Here is an 11,380-nt window from a genome sequence, read left to right on the forward strand (position 1 = left end):
AAGGGGAGCCAAAGAAGCCTAGGTGGTTGGCAAAGAAATCAAAATGCAAATAGTATAGAGTGCTATTACTGTGGCGAACCAAGACACATGGAAAAGGACTGCTACAAAAAGAAGAATGACATTAAAAGTGGGAAGTTGCAGCAAGGCAACTTGCATCATCTAGCAAACATGGAGGTGATGACAGAAGTGAGCAGTTGTTTGTGATGCAGCACATGCTTAATCCCATAATACGGGATGTGTCAGGATCTCAAGATATATGGTATGTAGATTCTGGCACCTCAAACCACATGACCAGTCATGCTAAGTGGTTCAAAGATATGTAGAAAATGAAAAAACTAGGTTATGTAGAAACAAGTGATGATATTGCGCATCCCATTGCGCATGTTGCTAAAGTGCCATTGTCTATGCAGGATGAAAAAATGAAGTACTTGGCTTATGTACTTCATGTTTCGAATATTATAAAGAGCTTGGTTTTTGTTGGGCAGATGGTTGAGCAAGGTCTGTAAGTGAGGTTTAATCCTCAAGGATGTTTTGTGGAAGACTTCAAAAATAAGTGTCACTTGGTTGCAAAGGGTAGCAGAAATGGTAGGATGTTTACTTTGGATGTGAACATGCCTCAGAATAAAGGCAGCCATGTTTGCACATGGAACATGTGTAATTGTAGATATTGGTATATGGCACAAGCGCATTGGTCATGTGAATGTATAGCGGGATTGAAGTCTATGTAGGTCCAAAATATTGTTACAGGTTTGTCAAAGTTTAAGGTTGACAGTATGCATAAGGTATGTGAAGCATGCCAACCTGGTAAATAGGCCAAACATGCTTTCCCACATTAAAATCATGTTATTGCAAGGCCATTAGATGTCATACATTGAGATGTATGGGGATCGATCAAGACTGCAACAATTGTAGGTTGCAGGTACTATGTTACATTCATTGATGACCACACTAGAAAGTGTGGGTTTATATGAAGGAGAAAAGTGAGGTGTTTGTTCACTTTTTGAGATTTAAAGCCTTGGTCGAAAAGGAAAAAGGCATGCAAATAAAATGCCTAAGATCAAATGGTGGGGGAGAATATTTCTCTAATGAGTTCAGTAATTTCCTAAGAAAGCAAGGAATCAAGAGGTAGTCTATGTGCAGGTACACTCCAACAGAATGTTGTTGCAAAAAGGAAAAATAGGCACATTGCAGAAGTGGCATGTGCCTTGATGGTGGCTGAAAAGAATATGCCACATTACTTTTGGGCAGCAGAAGCAGTAGCAACTGATGTGTACATTATGAACAGGACACTCACTGTAGCTTTTCATGGTATGACTCCTAAATAAAAGTTTACAGGCATAAGACCGAATGTGTCTCACTTTAAAGTGTTTGGATGTATTGTATCTATACATGTTCCTAATGAAGTGAGAACAAAGTTGGATCCAAAGGCAGAGAAATACATCTTCATTCGTTATGCTATGGAGAAAAAAGGTTATAGATGCTATAACCCTACCACTCGTGAGATGCAAGTAAGCAGGGATGTTGTCTTCGATGAGATGAGTAGCTGGTATGCACCAGTAGTGAAGGCAATAGAAGATGCAGATGAAGTGAGAACAAAGTTAGATCCAAAGGCAGAGAATTCATCTTCATTGGTTATGCTATGGAGAAAAAAGGTTATAGATGCTATAACCCTACCACTCGTGAGATGCGAGTAAGCAGAGATGTCTTCGATGAGATGAGTAGCTGGTATGCACTAGTAGTGAAGGCAATAGAAGATGAAGATGTAAGAAGTATTGATGTTGCACCACATGTAGAGTAGCACTCACAGGTGCTGAGTGGACCTGGGGAGTCCTCGAGTAGTGGATCCAATGTTAGCCCATGGTCAAGCAGGTTGAGGAATGATGCAGGTACACATGTATCACAGAAAAGGGAAGGAAAAGGTAGATCAACCTTTTGTGTCTGATCTGTGAGCAGGTCACTCTTATGTGGATGGTGACTCTAGTGGCTCTGAGTAGAGCCTTGATGAGAAGCTTAGCATTCCGTCTGTGGTTACTCCTGGTGTAAGGAGAACCAGGATTGTTTTTGAGGACACTTGGCAGTGATCCAGGTGTACGCAGGTCTATGAGGGTTAGATACCCTATTGACAGGTTAAGATATGGATATACAACCCATCATTATGCTTACATGGTAAAAGAAATACAGAAGGTTGAGCCCAATTGCTTTGAGCAGGCAATTGGAAATAAGAAATGGGAAGATGCCATGGATGAGGAGATGACAGCATTGGATGCAAATACAACATGGGAGTTAGTGTCTTTGCCTAAGGAAAAGAAGGTAATTGGATGTAAGTGGGTGTATAAAGTCAAGCACAATGCTGATGGTTCAGTGAGCAGGTACAAGGCAATATTGATTGCCAAGGGCTGTGCATAGACTCATGGCATAGACTATGAGGAGACATTCAGTCCGGTTGCAAGAATGGCAACTGTGAGAGCTGTCATTACTATGGCTACAGCAAAGGGTTAGTCTTGACATCAAATGGATGTAAAGAATGCTTTCTTGCATGGTGATTTGCAAGAAGAAGTGTACATGATGCAGCCCCACCAAGTTATGGGAGTGATGCACATCCAGATTTTGTGTGCAGGTTATGCAAAGCCTTGGCTTGATGCAGGCACCCAGAGCATGGTCAAACAAGATTGGGGAGTATCTTGTTACCATTGGATTTCAGATATCCAATGCATATTTTTCTTTTATATGTGAAAAAGATAGATAGAGGGATCATGCTATTAGTCATCTATGTGGATGACTTGATTATCACTAGTGATAGTGGTGCAGACATAGATGATGTCAGGATGCTTTTGGAGTAGAAGTTTGAGATAAAGGATTTGGGTGAGTTGCAGTATTTCTTGGGCATAGAGGTGGTGAGATCACCTGATGGCATTTTGCTACTGCAAAGTCAGTATGGCTTGGACATATTGTTTAAGTATGGTATGATAGGCTGTAAGCCTATTTTAGTGCCATTGGAGTAGAACAAAAAGATTTTCGTAGATACAAGTGAGCTTTTGAAGGACCCCACTACATACAGGCCATAGTGGTAGTTTGATCTACATGACCATTACAAGGCGAGACTTGAGCTATGCTGTTGGACTTGTGAGTTTATGCAGGCCCCTAGGTAGACACTCTTGGATGCAGCTAGACAGATCCTTAGGTACATAAAGTCCGTGACAGTTGATTATGGACTTTTCTATGAGGCTAGTACAGAGATACAGTTGCATGGGTACACAGATGCTGATTGGGCTGGTAGTATTGTAGACAAGAGATCTACTAGTGGTTTTATGTTCTCATTTAGGAGTGCTGCTATGAGTTGGAGCAGTATAAGAAGCAGCCAATAGTTGCCTTGTCAAGTACAGAGGCAAAGTATAAGGGTGTTGCTATGGAAGTTTGTGAGGTAGCTTGGTTTCAGAAGCTACTTGGTGACATGGGAGAGCCCGTGGATAGGGCAGTTGTCATATATTGTGACAACATGAGCAGCATATAGTTGGCCAGTAATCCAGTATATTATGCTAGAATGAAGCACATTGAAGTGCATTATTACTTTGTGAGGGAGAAGGTTCTAGCAGGAGATATAGATATGGTATATGTCAGGAGCACAGATGATCAAGTGGTTGGGCACCCACGGGTTTAGGATTCGACATGGAGTGCAGTGTGTGAAGTTGACCTCGAGGGGGAGTGTTGAGATATTGAGCTCAACTAGTGCTATGGCGGCGGACATTGATGACCCACCTGGGTGATACATTTCGCATCTACACCACTGGCATGGTTGGTGAGATTATGGGTGATATGCGGCCAGTGGGATGGACAGCCATTTTGGATTACTAGAGACTGGCATAGTTATAGTGCTAGCTCATTTAGTCAGGTTCACATTATGGACCAACCCTTGTATGTTGTAGTAGTTGAGTACTAACCCATATAGGGTGTACTCTTATCTTTATGTTAGGTTGGTTGAGTAGAGAAGAAGAAGATAGAAGAAAAGTTAGCTATCCATCTCTCTCTTGTGTCTTGCTCTCTTTTGTGTGTGTGTGTTTGCTTGCTAGGGTTTGAAGTTCTCCCTCTCCCCCACATTCTCTTTATTCTGCTTGCATAATAGATTGGTCGAAACTAGCCTTCATGTGACTCTTGCATCAAAGAGCTTCCTATGGCAAAGTCAGAAGCATCCACGAACACATGGAACACCAGATCAAAATTTGGCTATTGAAGAATCGGTGCTAATAACAATATCCATTTCAAATTCTGGAATGCTTCTTGACAAGCTCCTAACTAGACATATTCTGCATCCTTCACAGATTGTACAGGGATATTGCCACGTTTGCCAGGAACCTCATGAAACTACTATGCCACTTGATCAATCCGAGGAATCTGGATAACTCTTTGGTATTATTGGGCTGTTAGAGATTTACTATGCTCTTGACTTTTTCCAGATCCACTGCCAATCCTTTTGCAAATAGTATGTGTCCCAATAGATATCTTCTCGTGGACAAGAAAGGCGCACTTGCTAGATTGAGGCTCAGTCTGGTTGTTCTGAACTTCTCTAGATAATCATTAGATGCTTTATGTGGTTTTCTTTCCTTCCAAACACATTGAAGTCATCCACAAATACCCTCATGAAGGTGGTTAAATATTCATAGAATATTTCTCGCACCATCCTTTGGAACATGGATGGAGCATGCTTCAGCCTGACGGTCATCACATTCGAGGAGAACACCCCCTATTCAATCACAAAGGCTTTTTTCTCCTTATCCTCTAGAGGCATGTGCACTTGGTTGTACCCACTGAATCCATCTAGAAATGAGTATGCCTCATGTCTTGCTTACAACATCTAGTATAGAATCTATGAATGGTAGAGAAAACAGATACGATATGGTGGAGGCATTCAATTTTCTATAGCCTATATAGAGTGATGAACTTCCCATTCGTCTTGGGGACGATGACTATGGGTGATAGCCATTCTTCTCTATCAATCGAAAAGACAAATTCCACTCTCAATAGCTTCTCTATCTCCTCTTTAACATGCTTGACATAGCTAGGATTCACTACTCTGCTTGATAGGAATTGCATCCTCCTTCAGATTGATCTTGTGCTCATAAAATCTGGGATGGATTCCTTTCATGTCAGAGTATTTCCATGCAAAAACATCGTTGTAGGATCTTAATAGCTCCAAGAGTTTTCCTATGAATTCTTGACTTAGTTTTGCGGCGCTGACTTTGACTGTTTTGGGCTCTTGAGCATCTCCTAGGTTTACCTCCTCAAGCTCATCTTCTTGAACTCTAACATTACATCTCTTTGGTTTTGTCTTCTTCCTGCTAAGAGAAACCATGGCCTTATCTTGCTTGAGTGAGTGCCTTCCTCCTCTTCCTTTGTACTTTATTCATTTATCAGCACCTCAGGATGAGTGACTAGGACTTTTGGATCGTATCTCTGGACAATCCGCTCTATGTCTACTTTGAAGAGTGACTTAAGGTCTGGATTATCCTTCAAGGTCTTCTCTTTCTCATCATCTTCCACCACTTTCAAGTAATTCATGCAACGGTTGTATAGCCAAACCTAACTTGTCTTTCCCCACAATCGAGATGCATACCTTCTTTTTTCCTCTCCGGATTGTAATCCTTTCTATATCCTAGTTGGGTTTGATTCTACCACTTTTGAGCCCATGATCTTCCCAACAACGTGGGATATGCACCCATGATCTCAATCATCTTTAGGACTATAAACACGGCAGTGAAAATACATCCCGCCACCTCAACTTGTTCTCCCCTGATGATTCAAACTCACCGGATTCTTCTCTGATTAGGCATCTAGATCTCGAACAGAGAAGGCTGCATTTTGATAACTCCTATTTTCTTTTGCCACGTTGTGTGATATTATATTTACTCATGATCCTCCATCCATGATAACCCTTGACATTGTTTGCCTTATGATTTTTATGGTCACCTCCGAAACGGTTGTGTCATAGTCCTGGACTATTTCCACATTTCGGCAATTTGTGGCTAGATTCTCCATTTCTTGCATGGGCATCTATGACAATCTTTCACTTAGCACTATGGCTTGGAGCAGCTTTTTCCTGTAATCGGGCACCAAATTCAACATTTGATCCAATGTTATGTTCAACTTTATCTTTCTAAGATCCTCCCATAGGTCATATTCCTCCTAGGGGTTGCTACTCCTCCTTACTTTGTGACTAGGAATACTTTAGCCTTTGGTCATTTTGCCTATGCCCTGGGGCACTGCAGTAGTAGCTTATCAGCCCAAATCCTCTCTATCCAAATCTTCCACCTCCTCCTCTTCAACAAGGTTTGTTGTTTTGAGGCCCGGCGGTGACTTTATTAACAATTGGGATGTGTGTGGCTCATGCTACTGCCTTTCCACCACACTTAGATTCCTGTTTTGAGTGTTGTAAAAACATGTGTCAATGGTGTGGTTGCTCATATAGTAGATAGCATACGGTTGCTGTGTGCTTTTGATCTGACACTATTCCTTTGTATGATCTTAGTTATTACACTTCATGCATCAAACATCAAGTCTCAGTTTAGATCCTGCATGTCCTCTTGCAAGCTTGTTGGCTAGGGTGACCTTTAGTTCTTCTTAAACATCTACTGCCTTCTTCTTGCCTTTCTTCTTCCGGGGATTTCTCTCTTCGGCATTCGAGCCTTGTCTGGAATCTGATTCTGAGGTGTCCACCATAATCCGACTCGGAAGTTTCTTATTCCTTCTTTCTCCTTTTCTTCGATCTCTTCGTTTTCTTCTTAGGGTATTTTCTTATCTACTTCAAGTTCCCCTCCGCTCTGGTTGCTCCTGTTACTACTTGTTTAAAGGTGAGGGTCTCCAAATCATAAGAGGCTACCATCATCTAGATTTTATCCCTCAATCCTCACAAACCACTAGCTCGTGATTGTTGGGATGGTCTCTAAATTCTACCATAAAATTCTCTGTTGTCCTCTTCTTTTAAGTAGCCTTTGGGTAGAAGCATGTTAACGTGCTACGCTTTTTATGCTAGTTCACATGTGTGAACAAGCATTCCTAGTTAGCATAAGTTTAGGCATGTAAGTCACTGTATTAGTAATCATATTTAAAACTTCTATAGCTGATACAAAAAGCTCAAATGAGCACTTCAAAAAAAAAAGAATAATCAATAAAAGTTTTGGAATATTGAATTACGAGCTAGTCTTTGAAGCTAGTTAGCACGGGCGTTACAGCGAAGTGGTGGGGTGATGAAGTGCAAAGGCCAGAGCACCATGGAGCCTGCAAGCAAGGCGGCGCATTCGCGTTCTCCTATACACAGAAAACGCAGAGCCCCTTCTGCTTCTCCATCTCCCTACAAAAGCGCAAAGCGATCTCAAAGTTCCCCAATGTCCCTCTCGGGTACTCTCTCTCTCTCTCTCTTGTGCGGGTTCTGTGTGTTTTCTCTTCTACTTTCGGCTTCAGTACCACAAGAAGCTCCATGCAATACAGTTGAGCACATTTTCATGCAATATAGTTGAGCACATTTCCCTTTACAATTGAGCACATTTTCCTTTGATGTGTGCAGGCCGATGGAAAGCTTCGAAGGTCGTGATCCCCATGCAGGAAAAATTCTGTATATAACTTTGGTAGAGTTCAATGCGGTAGAGTTCAATGCTGCTTATGGCCTTTCCATGGAGGGTTTAGATCCCAAAATGGTTAGGTGGGAGCAGGTCACTGATGCTGAATGGTTCAGTGTGTTCAAACAAACAAAGGATCCTAGCCAGTACCGCATCAAATGCAGCACCATCCACACCGAAATGTATGAGTCGATGATGAAACTGCACTACAATGTATACTAGAAGGCCCCAACCAACATGGAAATTTCCTCTGCATTTGCAAAGGGTTTCGTGAAAGAATTCAGTCCTGTCGTGATTGCAAGCGGGACAGCCATTAGGTTCAATTGGGCCGAGTTTGCAGTGCAGTACTTGCAGGATATTCGAGAGAAGGGCTATTATGAGGGCCATGTTAACAAGTGGAGACTACGCAATCTTCAGCTTCTAGCTTCAAAAATTGAGGATGAGTCTACTGACATCTGCGAGGAAAACATGGCATTGGCAGGAAAGAGTACTACCAAATCTACCAAGGCCACACTTCAGCCTCATCAAGATAGTCGACAGGAGATGGAAGCTCCTTCATTTTGTGGGTTGGAGGAATGGCAGTGCATGAAGGCAGCTGTCCTTCAAATGAAAACATAGCTACATTATGAGAAATAGAATCTAAACAAAGTGCAAGAGGGCCTGGAACTTGCTAGGGCTTTGAATGCAAAAAATGCGAAGGTCACTCCTATTGTCACGGCCATGAGACAGAGGTTGCAAGCAGCTGAGATGGAGTTGCAGGCTCTATTGCAAAGCAATGATGTGGATGCCCGGCGAAAGATGGAGCTTGAAGTCAGAATAGAGACAACCAAAGACACCGTAGAGGCTATGGGGTTTCCTCTTCATGAAGATGACCCCATAGATAGTGACATAGACATAACCTGTAAATTGGTAAGTGTCCGTAAGTTTCATCTCTGCACTTTATGTTTGGTACATGTGCTTAGGTAACTCATGTACTTACCATGCTCTTTTTGTCTTGGTTTTGTAAGTTGAGGTGAAAATTGCAAAATCCAAGGTGCAGAACTCTGAAAGCCAACTTGAACTTCTGATGCACATGCAGTCCAAGCTGCAGGGCTCGTTTCTCCAAACTGTCCTAACTAATCTAGCCCTTGCTAGTTTTATGAAGGATAGAGAGGTGCAAGACAGCATACATTGGAACAAACCTGTGTACTGGCTGTGGTCTGCCCCTTGAGGTCCAACCATTCCTTGCAATGGTCAAGCTCCCTTGTGAGCATAATTATCACCTTCTGTGCTTTGCTGCTACATGCTCCCTTGGGACCGTATGTAGGGCTCCCTTCTGCGAAAAAAGCATACCTACCGCATGGTTGTGCAACCTTGCAACAAAATGACATCCAATCACACCAGAGATTGGTAAGAAACCATACTTGAATGTATGCTTGCTAGCTAGCATACAGGACATACAGTCTGCAAGCTTGATCATATTGGGAATAAAAGGTGTGCTAGTTAGCATAATGAATATGCTAATTAGCATGCCAGGTATGCTAGTTATCATACTAGATATGCTAGTTAGCATATACAGTATAATAGTTAGCGTATTGCATATGCTAATTAACATATCCAGTATACTAGTTACCATACTAGATATGCTAGTAGGATGCTAACTAGCATATACCGTATATGCTAGTTAGCATACCCTGCATGCTAACTAGCATCCTCGTTAGCATACTCTGAGCATACCCTGTATACTAACTAGCATAGCATATATGCTAGTTAGCATACCCAATACGCTAACAAGCATACCGGATATGCTAATTAGCATATCAAGTAGGCCTACTAGCATATCCAGTATGCTAGCTAGCATACGGGATATGTTAACTAGCATACCGGATATGCTAAAAAGCGTATCCAGAATGCTAATAAACACAACGGATATGCTAGTTAGGATACTGGATACGCTAACTAGCATACAAGATACGCTAATTAGCGTAACCAGTATGCTAACTAGCACACTGGATATGCTAGTTGGATGAGTGGATGCTAATTAGCATATCCAATATGCTAGTAAGCATACTGGGTATGCTTATTAGCATACCGGAGTTAGCATATTGAATGCTAATTAGCATATCCAGTATGCTAGTTAGCATATTGGATTGCTATTTGAAATGCTAATTAGCATACAGGATATGTTAATTAGCATATCGTGTATGCTAACTAGCATATTGGTTATGCTAATTAGCATACTGAATATGCTAGTTAGCATACTTGATATGCTATTAAGCATGTTGGATATGCTAATTACCAATTTTTATATGCTAGTAAGCATTTTGGAGCATATTGGATTAGCTTAGAGGTTATAAGGTCTACTAGTTAGCATACTAGGTATGCTAGTTAGCATACTAGGTATGCTAGTTAGCATATTGGATATGCTTATTAGCATACCGGATATGCTAGCTGGAATGATAGTTAGCATACAGGATATACTAATTAGCATATCCAGTATGCTGGTTAGTATACTGGAATGCTAATTAGCATATCCTGTATGCTAACTAGCATACTGGATATGCTAATTAGCATACTTAATATGCTATTAAGCATGTTGGATATGCTAATTAGCATATACGGTGCTCTAGTAAGCACATAGAAGCTTTTGGGTACACTTGAATTGCTTAGAGATTATAAGGTTTACTAGTTAGCATACCTGGTATGCTTGTTAGCATACTTGATATTCTAGTTAGCATATATGATTATGCTAGCTAGCATACACGGGAATGCTAATTAGCATACTGGCCTAGCTGCACACATAGTTAGCATATGAAACATATTATGTAGCATACATGACATGCTTATAAAGGGTGTAATCAAAGATTTTTTTGTTGCAGGCCTCTCAAAGCCCCTACATGATGTGGGCAGTGTGCATGACACCAAAGGTAAGGGAAAGGCTACAACTGAGAACCCTTCGACTGAGAAGGGTGGTGAGCTAGATACAATGAATGAAGGAGTAGATGCGGGATCCTAGCAAATGCAAAGTGCAAGCATGAAAACAACAGAGGAAGGCAGTGACGTGAGCAGTAAATCAGAAGAAGATGATTTTTTTGTCATGGTTCCTCATGCGCGTGCCATGCCTACTGCAACAACTGACACAGTAAAAACTTCTCAGCAGACAATGGCTAGTGCCAGTGCATCAGGGGAAACATTGAAGACTAACAACATAGAGGACCCGCAGGAAGTTGGTGATAACAGCCCTCTCGAGGGTTTTTTTGCGAAAGGCTAAGGCAAAGAGAAAAGTGGGCCCCGAAGAGGTACCTGAAGAAACTGCAAGCAACGGCTATGGTTCCCCAAAGAAGATGGAGGACAAAGATGAAAGCACCAAAGGTGAAAAGAAAGCCACCCGCTCAAGAGCTTGCAAAAAACTATGTTAAGACCTTTCCTTTTTTGCCCAGATTCTGTACTGTAAGCAGGCAACTGTCATTGTTCAGTTGTTTAGCCTTTACTTAGTGTTCCCATACCTATGCCATTCACTCTTATGGCTATGCCATTTTGAAAACCTAATGCTTCTTGTGGCTGTCGTAATTTTTTTTATTTTCCCGGTGAAAATGTCTTTGTGTAATATAATGTTGAGCAGCAGTCCATTATAATTTTCTGCCAATCTATGAACTTCTTCACTTCGTATCATTGTTTCTTTGCAGAGGAAGAGAAACTGGCATTAATTGCCTTGCCTGATGTAAATGCTGCCATGCAATGGCAGAAATTACGGAAATGGCGAGTCCGCAAAGCCAGGCAGATAAGGATACAAA

At 41.5% G+C, this 11,380-nt stretch overlaps 1 pseudogene; it reads left to right on the forward strand.

Moving 5' to 3' along the window:
- Positions 1-7,844: 7,844 nt before the first annotated feature.
- LOC147609791 (uncharacterized) lies at positions 7,845-11,039 on the forward strand (annotated as a pseudogene).
- Positions 11,040-11,380: the final 341 nt, after the last annotated feature.

This window comes from Cibotium barometz, chromosome 50 (genome assembly GCF_041138505.1).
Source record: "Cibotium barometz isolate CiBa-2024 chromosome 50, ASM4113850v1, whole genome shotgun sequence".
Classification (NCBI taxonomy): domain Eukaryota; kingdom Viridiplantae; phylum Streptophyta; class Polypodiopsida; order Cyatheales; family Cibotiaceae; genus Cibotium; species Cibotium barometz.